Here is an 18,979-nt window from a genome sequence, read left to right as displayed (position 1 = left end):
GGAATATAAAAAAGCTGAACTCAGAGAAATAGAGTAGATGGTGGCTGCCAGGCGTTGGAGTGGAGGAAATGGGGGAAGATGGTCACAGCGTACCAACTTGCAATTATAAGATGAATAAGTTCTGGAGATCTAATGTACAGCATGGTGACAACAATTAACAATACTATATGACATGTTTAAAAGCTGCTAAAGGACTGGATCTTAAATGTCTCATATTCCCCGCCCCCTGAAAAAATCTACTCGTATAAGGCAGTATGTGTGTTAATTAACACTATTATAGTAATCATTTCACAATATTTATGTGTATCAAATCATCACATTGTGCACCTTAAATTTACACGATGTTTACAAAGCTAGGAAAAAAACCAGTATAGACAAAATTGAAGAAATTGCTGTTCAGTATTCAACCACTTACACCAAGTTCAATTCACTAGTAATCAGTGTGCCATAAACGAGAAAAATGTCATTTCCACGCTATGTTCTTCAAACATGAGCCCAGAGTTTGGCACATGTCCCCATAGACGTGACTTTCTCTGAACCTAAGTTCCGTCTTGTCTCTTTGTCCTGTCTGGATGACTTGCCTCCCTGTTCATGACTGGGCCTTCCATCTTAGCCAGGGCCCTGTTTCCTGTGGTCCAGCTTCCCAGACATCAAGATCCCTAAATAGAAGGTTCAGAACCTCTGAGGTGTATCTGCCTGCCCTCAGAGCCAGCTCTCAACAGCTCACCTCTTGTCAGACTCCTGTGATCCTGGCCACTGGCCTAGATCAAAACCCATCATCTGTCACAATGCTCTCCAGATTCCATGCTGCTAGTTGGCCTGGGCACCTACCCTTGTGTTTTGGCATGATACTGAAAGGTGTCTAGCACAAAACTGACACTTGGTAATTGTTATTGTAATTAGCCGTTTCTTCTTTCCCTCAATTAGTATACCAAGATTCAGCGGCTGAGGCCTCCTGTTGGAAGCTGCTAAGTTTCCAGCTTCATATATGAAAAGATGATGAAGTGCCTGTAACATAAACAGCCTGTCTAAATGCTGGGAGGCACTGTTTAAGTTCTATCTCTAAAAGTTTTAATTGAGGTATAAAATGCATAGAGTCAGATGTATCACATGCATAAATCTTAAGTGTATGGCTTGATGATTTCTAACATGTGTATACACCCATAAAACCACCTGGACAAAAATATAGAAATTTCCCCCTTTATACTCCCTCCCAGTCAATACCATACTCTCCCAGTCTGTGATCCTCATAACACCATCAACTAATTTTGCCCCTTCTTAAATGAATGTCATATGTATACAGTCGTATTATTAACTCCTTCGTGTCAGGCTTCTTTCACTAAACATAACATCTATAAATTCACTTATGTTGTCGCATGTTAATGGTGGTTTTTCCATTTTTTTGCTGAGTATAATTTCATTGTATGACTATATCATAACTGGTTTATCCAATTCTCATGTTGATGAACATCTGGGTTGTTTCCAGTTTGAGGTTGTTATTGATAAAGCTGCTGTAAACACTGTTGTACAAATATTTTTGTGAGCATTTTTTCATCTCTTTTGGGTATATACCTAGGGAAGGAATTGCTGGTCATTGGCTAGGTGTGTATTTTAACCTTATAAGGGAATGCCAAACTTTCTGTCACTGCCCTTTTATACTACCAACAGCAATGCACTTTCTCTTCGCTCCACACTGTCACCAGGATCGAATGTCATCATTCGGCTCTAGTTCAATCCATTTCAGTGGGTGCACCGTGGTATTTCACTGTGGTTTTAATTTCTGTTTCCCTGATGACTAATATGGTTAAGCAAGGTTTCATGGGCTCATTACCATTCTTTTATCTTCTTTTGTGAAGTGTCTTTTCAAGTCTTCTGTGCAAATTTTTTTCGGATTGTGTCTTTTTATTATTGAGTTGTAGTTCTTTATGCATTCTGCATAAAAGTCTTTTTTTTTTAAGATTTTATTTATTCATTTGAGATTGAGAGAGAGAGAGAGAGAGAGAAATCACGAGCAGAGGGAGAGGCTGGAGATCATGACCTGAGCTGAAGGCAGACGCTTAACCGACTGAACCACCTAGGCGCCCCTGGGTAAAAGTCTTCTGTCAGATACATGTATTGCAAATACAAAATTGCAAATAATTTCTCCAAGGTTATTAAGGTTTGCCTTTTTGTTTTCTTACAAATTTTTAATTAAAAAAATCCAATCAATTAATATTTAATTTTATTAATTAATTAATATTTAACTAATAGTCAGTGCTTCTTACCTCCTTACCTCCTTTCTAAGAAATCTTGGTTTACTCTAATTCCACAGAAATATCCTCTTATGTTTTTCCCTTTTGCAAGTTTTATAGTTTGCACTTCCACTTGGAGTCTATTATCAATCTCTAATTAATTTTTGTGCATTACACAGGGAGTAAGTCAAGGCTCATTTCTCCCCCACTCAGATATCTAGTTTCCATTCAGAAATATAGTTTTCTGTACAATTTGTTGAAGATTATGTTTTCATCATTTAATTTCCTTTGTACCCTTGTCAAAAATCAAATGAACATATATGTGTGGGTCGATTTCTGGACTCTCCAGTGTTCCATTGATCTGTTTGTTCATCCTAACACCAATCTCATCCTGTCTGGATTACTGGAGCACTACCAGAAGCTTTGAAATCAGGTCATGCAAGGCCTCCACATTTCTTCAACTTTCTCATAGTCGTTTTGGTTATTTTAGGCCATTTGTATTTTCATACAAATTGTCACATCAGCTTGTGAGTTTCTACAAAAGTTCCTGCTGAGATGTTTGACTGAGGTGATGTTAAATCTACAGACCAATTTCAGGAGAATGCACATCATTGCAATATTGAGTTTTTCCATGAACAAACATGATATACTTCTGGATTTATTTAGGCTTTCTTTAATTACCTTCTGCTGCAATGTTTCTAGTTTTCAAGATACAGATCTTGCATTGCTTGAATTTTACTTGTTAAATGTAGTCCTAAGAATTCATGTTTTTTTTTTTTAAAGATTTTTTATTTATTCGAGACCCAGAGATACAGAGAGAGAGAGAGAGAGCATGAGCAGGGAGAGAGGCAGAGGAAGAGGGAGAAGCAGGCTCCCCGCCGAGCCAGGAGCCCAATGTGGGGCTTGATCCCAGGACCCCAGGATCACGACCTGAGCCGAAGGCAGACGCCTAACCATCTGAGCCACCCAGACGCCCCAGAATTCATGTTTTTTAAATGATATTGTATATTCCATTTTTACCTTTTGTTTTACAATTGTTTATTGATGGTATATAAAAATGATATTTATTTTGCATATTGAGTTATATCCTGTAACCGCATATCGATTTATTAGTTCTGGTAGGATTTTGGGTTTTTCTCTTTTTTTGTAAATTCTCTCATATTTTCTATGTAAACAATTATTTCATCTGCAAATTAAGATAGACTTACTTCTTCCTTTATAATCTTTATGTCATTTATTTATTTTCCCTGCCTTGTTGCACAGCTAGAATATCCAGTGTAATGTCAAACAGAAGTGGTAAAAGTGAACATTCTTGCCTTGTTCTCTATCTTAAGGAGGAAAATGTGCAATATTTCTCCATTAGATATGATGGCAACTATAGGCTTACTACAAATATGCTCTTTCAAAAGAAGAAACCACCTTCTATTCCTAGTTTGCTAAGACTTTTTAAGCATGAACTCATGTTGAATATTGCCAAAATTCTTTTCTGTGCTATATAATCATGCAATATTTCTCCTTCATTTTGTCAATATTGCAATTTTCACTGACAAACATATTTGAATGTTAAATCAACCTTGCATTCCTGGAATAAATACCACTTAGTGATGTATTTTCCTTTTTTATATATTTCTGGATTTCATCATTAATATTTTATTATACATTTCTACCTATATTCATGAAGTATATTGATTTGTAAAGTTTTTTGTAATGTATTCATTAGTTCTTGGTATCATCAGTCACATGGTTTTTGGGAAGAGTTTTGTGTAAGACTGGTATTTTTTTATCTTAAACTCTGACAGGATTCAACAGAAGAACCATCTGGACCTGTAGCTCTCTTTGTGGAATGTTTCCATTACAAATTAAATTCATTTAATAGATATTTTTAGATCTTCCATTTTTTGCTTGCTTTTGAAAGTTGTATTTTTCCAGGAATTTGTTTTAAGTTCTTGAATTTATTTGCATAAAATTGTTCATAATATTCCCTTTTTTGTATTTTTAACATCTGGCTTGTATGTTGCAACGTCTCTTCTTTCATTCTTAATATTGTTAGTGCTTTATCTCTTTTTCTCTTGATCAATCTTGCTAGGGATTAATCAATTTTATCAATCATTTTAAAGAAGACGCTTTCAGACTTCTTGATTTTCTCTATAGTTTGTTTTCTACTATGTTAATGTCTTCCTAATCTTTATTGTTACCTTTATTCCACTTATTTTGCTCTTCTTTTTCTAACTTCTTAAGGTAGAAGTTTACTTCATTTACTTAAAATCTTTTTTACTTTCTAAGATAAGCAATTCAAGTTATAAATTTCCCTGTAAGGAAATTTCACTATATCCTACAAAATTTGATATGTTGTGTTTTCATTATAATTTGTTTGAAATATTTTCCACTTCCCATAGTGATTCTTTCTTTGATTCACAGATTATTTAGAAATGTGTTCCTTAATATTCATATATTTGGGAGATTTTCCAGATATCTTTTTGTTATTGATCTCTAATTTAATGCCATTGTTGATAGAAAAAACATTCTGTATTATTTCAATCTTTTAAAAAACTTATTGACCAAGGGGCGCCTGGGTGGCTCAGTAGGTTAAGCAACCGACTCTTGGTTTTGGCTTAGGTCATGATCTCATGGTCGTGGGACTGGGCACCATTGGGCTCCTCACTCAGCAAGGAGTCTGCTTCCCCTTTCCCTCTCCCTCTGCCTCCCTCCCCCATGCATGCACTCCCTCTCTCTCTCAAATAAATAAATAAATAAATATATTGAAGAAATTATTAACTGATTTTATTGAGAACTGTCTTATGAATAGCACTGTAGTCTCTGGGTCTAGTTTTCATTAAATGTCTATAAATGCTAAATAGTTCAGATTGGATGATAGTGTTGTTCATATTTTTGTAGCCATACTGAATTTCTGTCTACTTGTCTCATCAATTACTGGATTTGTCTGCTCCTCCTTTGAGTTGTCAATTTCTGCTTCAAGTATTTTAAATGTTTGTTATGGTGCATATCTATTTCAGGCTATTCTCTCACTCTCTCTTTTTTTTTTTTTTAGAGAGAGAGAGAGCGAGAGCAGGGTGGCAGGGCACAGGGAGAGGAAGAGAGAGAGAGGGAGAGAGACAGTCTTAAGCAGGCTCTACACCCAGCATGGAGCCCAATGCAGCTCAATCTCACAACCCTGAGATCATGAGCTGAGCTGAAACCAAGAACTGGACATGTAACCAGCTGAGCCACCCAAGTGCCCTGTTCTCTCTTCTTGATGAAGTGACCTTTAAAACGTCATGAAATAACCTTCTTTATCCTTAGTAATATTGTCATAAGTTTGCTTTATCTGATATTAATATAGGCTCTCTTATGTTCTAACTGCATTCTCTATCTTTTCTTATCTGTCTTTACCTTTAAAGTGTATAAATGGAACTTGCTTATTTTTAACCCTCTGTGACAATGTTTGCCTTTTAATTGGAATGTTCAGTCCATTTACATGTAATGTAATTATTGATAGTGTTGGGCAAAAGTCTATTTACAGACTATCTCCTTAGGTCTTTAATTTTTGTTCCTCCTTCTATGACTTCTGGATTAACTAAAGAGTTTTCTTTTTGTCTCAGTCTATCTTCTCTATTACAATATACATTATTTACTTATAATAGTCTGCCTTTAATAACACTTCATGTATAATATAAGAACCTTATAATAATATAATTCCATGTACACTACTTCTCATCTTTTGTGTTATTGTGGCCATAAAAAAATATATGGCATATACTTTTATATACTTTATAAACTCTAAATAATTATAATTATTTTTGCTTTAAACAGCCAATTGAATTATAAAAAGTTTAAGAAAAGAAGGAAAAGTGTCATTAATACTTACCTATACTTTTGTTAAAAAAAGATTTATTCGAGGAGAGATAGAGCATGGGCTGGGGGAGGGACAGAGGGAGAGGGAGAGAGAATCTCAAGCAGGCTCCATGCTGAGTGTGGAGCCTGATATGGGACTCCATCTCATGACCCAGAGATCATGACCTGAGCCGAAATCAAGAATCAGATGCTTAACTGACTGAGCCACCCAGGCACCCCTATTCTGTTCACTCTTTAATACATTCATTATGTTTTCAAAAACGCTTTTCTTCTAATTTCAACATCTAGGTCATTTTAAGAGCCTTTTTCTATTGACTGGCTTTTCTCTTGATTATGCATTACATGTTCCTATTTCTTCACATGCCTGATAACATTTTATTGTATATTGGACACTGCGAAGAATACTCACTCTGGATCCTGTTATCTTCCTCTAAAGAGTGTTGAGTTTTTTTCCCAGTTAAATCACAAGCAGATAAACTTGAATTTGTGGAGGCTGTTTCATGCTTTGTCAGGAAGAATCTTCTTGGTTTTGCCTTTAGTTTGTTTTAATTTTACCTTTAGTCCTTGCGCAAATCCCTTTTCCTGGGACATAGTCTTATACATAAGGGATGGCTCTGTTCGGGCTTCAGTGGAAAGCCATTGACTTTACCCTTCTAACTTGGCAGGATTCAAACTACAAATTCTGCTTCCTATGTAGTAGGCAATAGTTGAATTTTCTGCTCGGCTCTTTAAGCCTTCCAGATTAAAAATCCCTGGACCTCTTTGGGGTCTTGTCCATCCATGCATATTTCATATATGAGTTATTGATTTGAGTAATGTTCATACACATATTGTGAAGTCTCTCTCTCTGTTGTTCCCTCTTCTTTTTTTTTTTTAATTTTTCTCTTTGACTTTCAGTCTTTCTGACAGTCCCAAACTCCATCTGCTGGACTCCTCATGACATTAAGATTGAGGTTTCCATGTGATCACTTCCCTTTTAGCCTAAATGCAGGGAATGACTTTCTAACTGTCAGTTAAAATCCAGAGGCAATAACAGCAAATATTACTACATTTAACTATACAAAAGTTAAAAAAAAAAATTTTGCATAGCAAAAATCACCATGAGCAAAGTCAAAAGAACAGGTGACAAACTGAGAAAAAAGTTTTGCAATATGACAAAGAGCTAAGATCCTTAATATAGAAAGTGTTCTTAAAAATGGAAGGACAAAATACCAAAAGCCCTATGGATAAATGGAAAAATGATATGAATAGACAATACATGAGAAATATGTTAAAATGTCCCCAGACTCATGAAAAACTGTTCAAAGTCACTTACAGTTAGAGAAAAGTTAGACCAACACAGAGATACCATTTCTCATCTATCAAATTGGAAAAAAAAAGTATGAGAATGTGTTCTGTTGATGAGGCTGTGCATAAACAAACATTGCTGGTGGGGTGGGGATGCAAACTGGTACAACTCTTCTGAAGCAGAATTTGACAATGCCCAACCACACTACATATGCATTTACTTTGGACCCAGCAGTCAAATTTCAAGAAATCAGCCCTGAAGATACACATTAAGCAATACTAAAATTTATATGCATAAGTTTATTCACGTAGCATTATTTCTAGTTGAAAATTATTGAGAGGAAGATAAATGCCCATGTATTAGAGAGGGGTTAAGTAGGCTATGGCACATCCACAGTGCATTATTCTGTTGCTATTTAAAAATATGTTATACACAACTAATGAATCATTGAACACTACAACAAAAACTTATGATGTACTATATGTTGGCTAACTGAACATAAGAAAAATTTTTAAAAATGAGATAGATCTCTATGAAGTCATATAGAGTAATTCCAAAAACATACTACTGTTAAGTGGGGAAAAAAGTGCAGAGGAGTGTCTATGGCATGCTATCCTTCATGTAACAGAGAAAGCAATATAAGAAAATACACATGTTCTTGCTTATTTGGATGAGAGAAATAAAGGAAAGATAAGCCAAAAACTAAATTTAAAAAAAGGACACCTATAGGAGGTGTATAGAGGGGAAAAAAGGAAGAAAAAGAAATGGGGATGAATATACCTTTCTAAAAGCTTTAAGTCCTAGAAACTTAGTAGTGTTTTACATAGCCAAACCACGAATGGACAAAAATCAACCAGTATGTAGGGAGATCTCAAAGTAGAAACAAATAGGAAGAAATAAACTTATGTTACTAATAAATAACATAATCTCACTAAAGTTTGTAGAAAAGGAACCAAAATAAAAGTAACTTTAGAAATACTATTTTGATTAAATATTATAAGCTAAAAGAAGAATATTCTAGTTAGTAAATGTGTTTTTCACAGAGGTATGGGTTAGCAATTCTGAAACTACTTACTATGTATACCAGGGAAGATCAAATAAGTAAACACATACTAAACAATGGAAGCCATGTTTCTCACTTTCTCAGAGAAAGAAGTTACAAATAGGAAAGAGGGAAGGCTAGAATGAAACTTGTGGTCTCGGATTGGAATCAGGGCTAATAGTATAACCTCGTGGTTTCTAATATACACACATACAGGTCTGTGTGAGAATGTGGGAGTTAGTAAACATACATTTATTTCCTAGCTTAGAACAGCTAGAGGTAGTGACACCCCAGCAATAATTAGCACACCCAGCAACCCGATATTGGTTTTTAAACACCATTTTCCCATAAACGGAAGCAGGACTTCTTGGGAAAATGATTGTAGGTCTGGCAGGGAAAATACAAGATATGATATATTTTGTGGTACCAGAAAATAAGGAAGTGCTTACCCAAAAAAAAAAAAAGAATAGAGACATATCAAAGGGACATAGAGGGTAACCTGAAGGAGCTCTCAATGGGCCAAAACTGGAACAATTTGAGCAAGAAAATAAATAATGATAGTATTGGATTGTAGCCCAAACATAGACTAAATATCTGTGAGTCCACACTGATACAAATAATAATTAATTGAATAAATAAGTAGTTGCAGGAGAAGAGACAGCTCTTGGTTCTAATTAACTAATGTAATTGAGATGAGGGAAATCCCCACTTAGGCAAACACCGTAGTTTTAATTGTTTCCAGGAAGATTCATAAATGGATACTAAAAATAGTGGGTAAAAGCTTGAGGAAAAACAGGATATTTGCATCATCAAATATCAGTCTAATCTTTGGTCTTGGTGACTGTGTTACCATGAAGAAAGCACTAACCTTCTTCATCCTCAGACTGCCTCTCTGTAAACGAGTGGGTTTGACTTGTTCACCCTGAGGAACCCTCCCGGCTTTCACATTCCAAAGGAAATGGCTGCACCCCCCATGTAGTACTCAGGAATACTATTTCCTTTTCCTTTCTTTTCTCTTCACTTCCCCTTCCTGCTTTCTTTTCCATTCCCTCCCTATAATAGGTTTCCATAGGAAGAGAATTTCTTTCTATGAGAGAAAGGTGGAGAAAGTCAGAAGAGAGGGGAAAAGAGAAAATGCAGCTGGGTTGCTACAGGGTGGAGAAGAAAGTAAGAGAGGAAAACATCACAGAACATAAACATTTCCTATGACCAGCAACAACAGAGGGAAGCACCAAGCTAAGGATTGGGAGCATTGTACACCTGGGAAGCAGGAACAGTCAGCCTCAGATCTTCCTGCCTGTCCACTCTGGTGTCTCTCCAGACCAACATCCAGCCCTGCCTCAGCCACCATGTATAGCTTACTGTGAAGCAGCAGTTACCATTTCCCTTTCTCTGGAGTTGCAGGACTTTAAGCCTTATCTCTCACTGAGAAATGGGAACATGTTCCCCACAAGAGGAATTTCAGGCACCAGTCAGCAGAAAGAGAGCCACACTTTTGCAAAGGTGGCCTTTGCATAGGCAGCACCCATATTCCAAAAATACAAAGGCCCCTCCATCAGATTGTCCTGGTCTTTTGATCATTTTCCCCAACCCAACTTGACCACAGGAGTAAGAAGATGCATCAATATCGATGCAAAGTATGGACTCAGGAAATTTGGTTTCTAATCCTGTTTCCTATCTTTGATGCTCTGTCTCTGGAACAAAGCTCTTGGCATTTGTGTGCCATGAGATCTTTAGTAAAACATCTGCTATTCAGGCCACTGTGTTGGCTTGTAGAAATGTAACAAACACAACCCAGCTGCTGTTACTCTCTGTTCCTGTCTCCACCCTCAACCTCTCAGAGAAGTACAAGCAAAGCAGCACCAGAGTTTTTCCTCTCTCTAGATTTGTGGACAATGGCATTTCCAAGACCCTCTCTGGATCTACCAGCTATCCAATGACCAAAGCTCTTGAAGATCCTGGCTGATGGAGATTATGACAGCCTCATCTCCAGCATGTGGCATGTGTGGGCCATCCAATAACCAACTCAGCTCTCATTTTTCACAGACAAGGACTCAGAGAAGCTTTCAAAACCCAACCTGGTGACCTGAGCAAAGATGCTATCAGTCTAAAATTATAACAAACAAAAGAGCTGGCATCATCTGTTAGAAAGTACTAACAGAAGTACTCTGTTACAGAAGTACTCTGGCTTTATGATGTTTTAAAGATCTAAATTCAGAGCTTTAAAGCCACACACACACACACACACACACACACACAGAGTCAGGTGGAACCCTGACCACAACAATAAAAACCGTAGACAGCTTTCTAGACAGAAAGTTCTAGAAAGTTACATCTCTGATAACCTTATTTCCAGCCTCCACCAATTCTTCTCCATCCAAATCTCAAATTCTGAATAAGAAAAAATAACTTTGTGTAGTTGTTTCCAAGTTAGTTTACTGCCCCTAGATTTTGAGGATGATTCATAATGTTCATTTGCAAACCACTTCCCTTTTCCTTTCGACTCAGCCTTGCAGTGCGGTATAGGGCACCATGAATCAGATTTTTAAAATTACTCTTCCCCAGGTGATTCTTATATACCCCGAAGTGGGGGATCCACTAGCATGGTGAAAGAAGGTTACGGGTGCTAAGAGATAGGACATGAATCAGCCCCCAGTTAACTAGGACTATCATCCCATCTGGATTCTCATCCTTTTACCCGCCCAATTTTTCTTATGCACATTTGGAAATAAACAATCATTTGTTAAACATATTGACTACTGAGGGTTTATATTTCCTCCATAGATTTTTCTCTATACAATGACAGAAGTCCTTAATGGGATATTCTCAAAAAAAGCCATGGTTTATTGGTTTATTTTTTCTTCCTACTAATGGGAAAATGATGCAGCAATCCTGATGAGCAAGATTTGCAGCATGATTTTGGAAAATTAGAGAAGTGGGCCTTCAAGGGAAGCTGTGGGGTTGGTCTCCCTCCATGGTCACCAACACACTGAAGGATATTTCCTTGTAGTATTGGATTGTAGCCCATTTCCAGTTTAATTCTGGGTACACGAAAGAGGGAAAAGCATTATCAGACAATAGTGCAGGCTTACTCTTTCGTGAGGACTAGTGGTCTTGACCCTCCAGCTCTGAATGTGAACTACTAGTCCTGTAACACTTGTGCTCCAGGGTAGGAGGCAGATGGGCTTTCTAATGTGAGGAGAAGGGTTGGCCAAGTAACTCTAAAATAAAGTGTGCATTTCAAGAAAATTAAAGAGCATTACTGAAAAATTAAGAAGAAAAGCAGATTTCTGAAGCTCACTCATGTTTTTACCCCTTTAAAAGATTCTGAACTGAATCACATGGTTATTTTTACAAGATCCTGGCATCCTAGATGAAATCACTCACCTTTGGACATGTCCAAAGACTACTGTCCAGGCTCCATGTGGATCAGATGTTCAAATTGCTGAACAGATCGTTCAATATAGGTAGGCATAAACCAACATACAGCTATCTGAATAAACAGCTGAGTCAAAAATACAAACCAAGATTTATAAGTCAATATTCTTTCCTCTAAACTTGTAGGTTTTCTCATAACTTAGCACTTAACTTATTTTATTTTGCCTTGGACTAAAACTAGTGGACTTATCCCAAGGCAGACACATATCTTAATAATCTTTTTGGTCTTTACATGCCTAAGCCCTAGAAAACAGTTCTGCTCAATGAATATTTAAATTGGCCATTAAAATGATTACATTAATGATAGTAACTAAGAAAATTAACATGAGTGCAAGGTTTATCATTTTTCAAAAATTCTTCTTCTTTTATTTTTTTTTTTACATATTCTACCTTATTCCATCCTTGCAACAAGTTTGTATTATGCCACTCTTATCTCAAATATATAGATACAGAAGCAGAGGCCTCAGAAGCAGTAAAATATATTTGTCTGATTCTAAAACCTTTGTAGTTCTTCACCACACCACACGCCTAATTTTTTTGTGTGTTCAGAAAACACACGTATGTGTGCAAAGGTTTTCTTTTCTCAAAATTAGAAAATCAATACTAGTGAGCAATTTGTTCCCTTGTAGAGAACAATTATAAGCAAAAAAAAAAAAGTTCTGAAAATTTAGTAAGTACCAGAAAGCATTTAATATCATGCCAATAATGGAATAGAAAGTAGGTATTTTACAGTGGACCCCTATTTTTCTAATGTCAGTAAAATAAAAAAAAATAATAAATAAAAAGAAGATGCCAGACTCCCAAATCCTGAAGATAAAAAAGTTAGAAAGTTGGAGAAATAAAGTGTTATAAAAATGAGTGTAGAGAAATGTGGGCCTGGGAAAATACAATCTGGTTCAACATTTGTAGAGAACAATGTGGCAGTATGTAAAGTCTAAAAACTGCACGCTGTCAAGAATGTTCCTTGTGGCACTGTCTATAATAACTGAAAAACAAGAAGCATCAGAATATTGCACAATCATGCTCTTATTGACACAGAAAGAATGTTTTGTATTATTAAATGGAAATATTGATTAAAGACATTAAAATTTCCCTTTGTATCTTGTTCCAAAAAATGTGTCTATCAATACCAAAACTATTCAACAACTTTTGCTTTCAGATGCTATATTAGTTATCTATTGCTGTGCAACAAATTATCTCCAAATTTAGCATCTTAAAACAAATAACTTTTGTTATCTGACATGGTTTCTGAGGGTTGGGAATCTGGGCATGTCTTGATTGGGTGTTTCTGGCTCAGGATCTCAAGTCAAGTTGTTGACTGCCCTAGTCTCTGGTATCTCTGAAGACTAGAATAGGGCTGGAGGAGACGCTTCCATGCTCATTTACATAGCTTTTGGCAAGACGGTTCGGTTCTTTGCCACATGGGCCGCTCATGACATGGCTTCCCGCAGAGTGAGGGAGAGACAGAGAGACAGAAATTAAGATAGAAGCCACAGTGTCTTCAAAATGCAATCCCAGAAAAGACATACCATTACTTCTGCTGTAACCTATTCGTTACACCAACCAGCCCTGGCACAATGTGTAAGGATGTGACTAGCAGGAGGCAGGGATCCTTGAAGGCGAGCTTGGATTCTATCACAGCCTATCCTTACCCCTTTCCAAGGTCCACAGAAATCTCATCCCATTACTGCAGTGATTCCAATTCCAGAATCCCATCATCTAAGTCTAGGCTGGGTGCAGATTAGGTTCCCCAGATGTCATTCCTTAAGTATAGTTCCTTTTGATTTGAAGGCTTTTAAGGGGACAAATTATCTGTCCCCTACATGACCAACATACAATAGTGGGATAAGACTGGATAACCATTATACATATTCTTGCTCAAAAGGGAAGAAAATGGGAGTAATAAAGGGGTCAGTGATCCATAGAAATTCTGAAATCCAGCAAAGCAAGTGTCAAAAGAAAATTTTTTTTTATTAAGATGCAGTCCTACCCATGTCCAGGAGTTTTTATTCTCCATGGCCCTTGGCTCCACCCTCTGGGCTTGTGGTTCTTCCCTCTGAGGCATCTTTCCATTATCATGAAAGGTCCATATGTTTGTGACTAAGTCATTTTCTCAGCCTGCTCCCAGTTTGTAGAAGCTTGGTGGTTCAAGGTTCTATTCATTGTATGCTGTCTCTGTGCCTTTCAGCATAAGCTAAAAAATGTGGCTCATATAATTCTCTTAGAAACTTTATACATCTTCTGTGAATCTTTTGGTGGGTTCAGCCCATTAGACAAAAAAGTCCACATCCACAAATCTCTTTGAGATGGGCCTTTGGGGTATAGAGAAGGCTAGAGGTGCCCTTAAGCATCCTAGAAGCCCCACAGTTTGATTGAAAAGATCTGTGAGGCATACCCTTAATCTCTTCAGAGGGTCTTTTGCCTGACTGAAGCCTCATCTTTGATCTTTCTCAGCTCTTAAAGGATTTTACTCACATCTTTAGACCATGCATTCTTGACAGTGCTCTGGTATCTTTGCTCTGAAGTCATTTTCTATGGTTCTTTTGGGTAGGATTATGTCTTCCAAAAAGATATATTGCAGCTCTAATCCCCAGTATCTGTGAATGCCACCTTATTTGGAAACAGGGTCTTTGCATGTGTAATCAAGTTAAGACGAGGTCATACTGGAGTAGGGTGAGCCTTAGTCCAGTATGATTGGTTTCCTCATAGGAAGAAGAGAAGACAGAGACACACAGACTGAAGAATGCCTTGTGGTGACAGAAGCAGAGATTGGAGTGATGGGGAGACAAGCCAAGGGACGCCAGTTGCCAAGAGCCACCACTGTGGTACTTTGTTACAGCAGCCGCAAGCAATGGATACAGTTACCATACGGAGAACTTGGGAATCTTCAAAACCACAGCAAGTCTCAGTTCCTCCATGCTAAACACTGTTTCCTTCAGCTTCTCTCTGTCTTTTGGCATTTTACTGTAAGCAGCCATAAGCAAGCAGGCACTTTCAACACTTTCAGTTGATGAGGTACATTTTCTACTTTCCATGTAACTGCAGGCAAGAGTGTTGCTAAAGTTCTGCCCCTACATAGCTAGAATCTCCCTCCAGTTTCCAATAATTACTCAAGTCCTGCAAGTCCTCACCCACAGCTTTAGCAAAGCTCCGAAGTCTTCTATGAACAATTTCTTCAAGGCATTTCAGGCTTCCGCTAAAATTCTTCTCAAAGCTCACCACCTATTTCCAAGGCCACACCCACATTTTGAGTTTTTGTTACATCATCACCTAGCTTGAGGTGCCCAGATCTGTGTTAGGTATCTATTACTGTGTAAACACGTTGCCCCCAGATTTAACAGATTAAAGCCAAACACTCATTTTTCACACAGTTTCTGACAGTCAGGAACGCAGAAGCTGCTTAGCAGGGTAGTTGGGGTTCAGCGTAGCTCCAGGCTGCAAGTCGGCAAGCGACCCACTGCCCGGGCTTTGCAATCTCGGAGGCTCTGACCCCAGATGATGGGTACACTTTGAAGCTCACTCATGTGGTTGTTTGTAGGAGGCTTCAGTTCCTTACTTCAGGGGCCTCTCCATAGGGCATGCTTATGACAAGGTTTCCCACACGATGGGTAATCCAAGAGAGAGCGAAAGAGTGAGCAACATGGAAGTCACCATGTTTTTTTAATCATCTCATCTCAGAGAGGACATGTTATCACTTCCGCTGTATGTCGCACAGACCAATTCTGGTACAATATGGGAAAGGACTTCACAATAGCAGGAGGTAAAGATTCCTGAGGGCTATGTTGGAAGCTGGCTACCACGGATATCTGTTATTTGGCACACGGAAGTTCACAGTTATGGTGTCATCAATTTGGCTGTGTACTGTTTCATACTTTTGAATTTTTTTTTAAAGATCAATATCACTAACTGTTATGAGGTGAATTGTGTGTACTCCAAGATTCATACTTGAAAGTCCCAATCTCCTGCAACTCAGATTGTAATCATATTCGGAGATAAAGTCTTTAAAGAGGAGACTAAATTAACACGAGGCCATTAGGGTGGGGCCCTAATCCAGTCTGAATGGTATCCTTAGAAGAGGAAGAGACACCAGGCAGGGCATGCACAGAGGGAGAACCATGTGAAAAGACATCAAGAGGGCAGACATTTGCAAGCCATGGAGAAAACCTCAGAGGAGACCAACCCTGTTGACACCTTGGTCTCGGACTTGTAGCCTCTAGAACTATGAGGAAATAAATTCTTATCATTTAAGCCCACCAATCTGTGGTATTTTGTTATGGCAGCCCAAGCAGACTAATACACCAATCCTCTGAAAGATATCTGAAAATATCTTACTATTGCCCAATCCGTGTTTTTTTAAAAAATCATTTTTGTTCTTTTCTTTTTTTAAGATTTTTTAATTTATTTATTTGACAGATAGAGAGAGGGAACACAAGCAGGGGGAGTGGGGGAGGGAGAAGCAGGCTTCCCGCAGAGCAAGGGAGCCCGATGCGGAGCTCGAACCCACAACCCTGGGATCATGACCTGAGCCAAAGGCAGACGCTTAACGACTGAGCCACCCAAGCACCCCTAAAAAAGTCATTTTTGTTCTGATGTATATAACTATATATCAATATATACACAATTAGATTTTTTCTATATAAAACGCATACGACTAGATTTGTTTCTAAACTAAGAGTCTATGATTTCATTAGGAGAACTGAAACTTTACTTTATAGCCCATTTTAAATCTAATGCTCTACATTTTAGAGGTGGAAGCTGGAGGGATTTCTGTCTCTCTAAGATGGAAATGTAGCAGAAGACACCTCTCCATGGTTTATTGTGGATTGAAGTTAGGGATCATATTGTAATGGAAAAGTTGTTTCCAAGGAATTACCAGATTAGTGCAGTTGAAGACCAAATTGTTAATCTCTTAGGGCCGGGGGAGGGGACTTGTACTTAGCCAGATTCGACAAGAGTCCAAGGGGATGTCATAATGGGCAGGACACAGATTTTGGGTAGCAATCCTAAAGAAATTCTCAAACCAAGAAGCCCTCTTAAAACAGCCCCCCAGCCATGAGGTAGGCATATCTAAAGAAGCAGCACTGGAGAATCTTTGAGGCCTCTGAGAACATGCTTTCTGATTTGTTCCTCGCTCTGCCCCTGATTACACAAACTTCTGGTAACTTATTTATCTCTGCTGTGTCTTCTCCAGCGATTTGGATAACAGGCATCCTGTGTTTGGTAATCTTGTTAACTTTTAGTGTAATGAAATGCATTTTAACCTAACTTTCTTTAATGATCAGTCAGGACAAAACAATGTCTTTTGCCCACCCTGCAATTAAAGTAAGAAACTGAGCATGTTTTTACTCTAGCTTCTATCTTACCTTAAAATATATTATAAACCCAATCTATTATAAAACCAATGAGTCAAGTTTTTTTAATTCATCTTTTTCCCAAAAAGCATTTATAATATTTTTTTTTTATTTTTTAAAGATTTATTTATTTATCTGAGAGAGAGAGAATGAGTGGGGGGAAGGACAGAGGCAGAGGGAGAGAGAATCTCAAGCAGACTCTCCATTGAGCTCAGAGTCTGACACTGGACTAGATCTCACGGTCCTGAGATCATGACCTGAGTCGAAATCAAGAGTCAGATGCTTAACCCAATGAGCCACGCAGGTGCCCCTGAACTTTGTAACCATTTTTTAAAAACACATACTTACTGGTTGGATTTAGGGGGACCACAGATCCTTTTATACCTTGACTTCCTTATGTTTGAGTTAATAATTTTGATTTTTTTAAAATGTCTTATATTTTTAAATTTTGAATAATTTTTAAGAAAGGCCAAATGAGTAAAATTGATCCTGATTCTTAGGTATCTGAAAATATCATTCCACCACCTACACTCATGAATTAAATTTGGCTTGGAATAGTATGCTTAGATCATGAAATTTCCCCTTTAGAGAAGGAGATATTACTCCATTTGGAGTTGGTGAATAAAGACAGGTTAGCCTTATTTTTTCCCCTTTATTGGTAAACTATTCTTTTGTGTCTGGGTGCTTATATGATAATCTCTTTATGCTAGATTTGCAGGCTATATCCAAGTATGGATATTTTTTTCTATCAACATTTTGATTTTTTTATACTAAGGAAAATATTTTTCTATTATGTCTGCGATTTTTATTTCTGCTCCTCTTGTTCCAGCATTTTCAGGAATATTTATTACACATAGGTTGGATTTCTGCTATTTTCACTCTGTGTCTATAATCATCTCTTGCCATTTCATCTTTATCCTTTTCTTCCACAGTCTAGGAAAGCTAGTTCACAGACTACATTTTATCCATTGTTAATTCTGCTCACTAGTGCATCTCTAGCATCTTTGCCTGTGATTACACCCTTCTCTTATTTTGACTGGCTCCATGTTTGACAAGGGCAGGTAGCTCAGAGTGACTAAACCCACTAGGATGTGCCCCCGGTGTCTGGCAGGTCCTCACCTCACATCTATACCTGGAGGATGGACTGATTGGTACAACCCTGGCCCAGCCTCCAGGTACTCATCAGTCTGGCCTCTGTCCCACCAGCATGGACCTTGACCACTTTCTGCTCCCAGAGCATTTCCTAAGAGAATACCCATCCTCATGTGCTATATCCATCCTCTCCCCTTCTACTCGCTCTGTGGTTGTACTAGGAGGAGTAATCTTAGAGTCAGTATAACAGAGATGAATTAAAGGAGGGGAGTTGCATGGGGCCCAATTCTGGCCCCCTTGGAACCTAATTCCCATCCAGAAGGGGAGCAGTGGTCTGCTTTCATGTTACAATAGCCCTGAACCCCTGAGCCTGGACAGAGAGTGGGCTAAGTAAAACCTTCTCTCAGAGTCTTTTTGTCTATTCATTCTGGGATTAGAAAATGAAACACTGCCGAGGTGGGGGATGTTTCCCCACACCAGCCCCACTGGCACTTGGTAAACTTCCTTCTAGATTTCTATCAATGTTAATATAAGGTTTTATGTTTTTGCAGAGTGTCATGGGTGTTTTAATAGGAAAGAGAGTACATCTCAGGCTAATCGAATGGTTATTTTTTGTATATGCCTGATGTACCTTTTCCCCCCAAAGAACAATGTATTCATTATACACATAGACAATGATTTTTCA

General features: G+C 37.9%; 1 protein-coding gene across 3 annotated transcripts in view; it reads right to left on the bottom strand.

Moving 5' to 3' along the window:
- The window catches only part of ACOXL (acyl-CoA oxidase like), a 354,745-nt gene that overhangs the window by 85,324 nt on the left and 250,442 nt on the right, over positions 1-18,979 (bottom strand). The gene's annotated exons all lie outside the window — the stretch shown is intronic.

This window comes from Eumetopias jubatus, unplaced genomic scaffold, assembly GCF_037043125.1.
Source record: "Eumetopias jubatus isolate StellerSeaLion01/CBP00866 unplaced genomic scaffold, mEumJub1_p1.0 scaffold_9, whole genome shotgun sequence".
NCBI classification, from domain to species: domain Eukaryota; kingdom Metazoa; phylum Chordata; class Mammalia; order Carnivora; family Otariidae; genus Eumetopias; species Eumetopias jubatus.
Note: the sequence above shows the minus strand (reverse complement) of the source record. Positions and strands in the feature narration are given on the sequence as shown.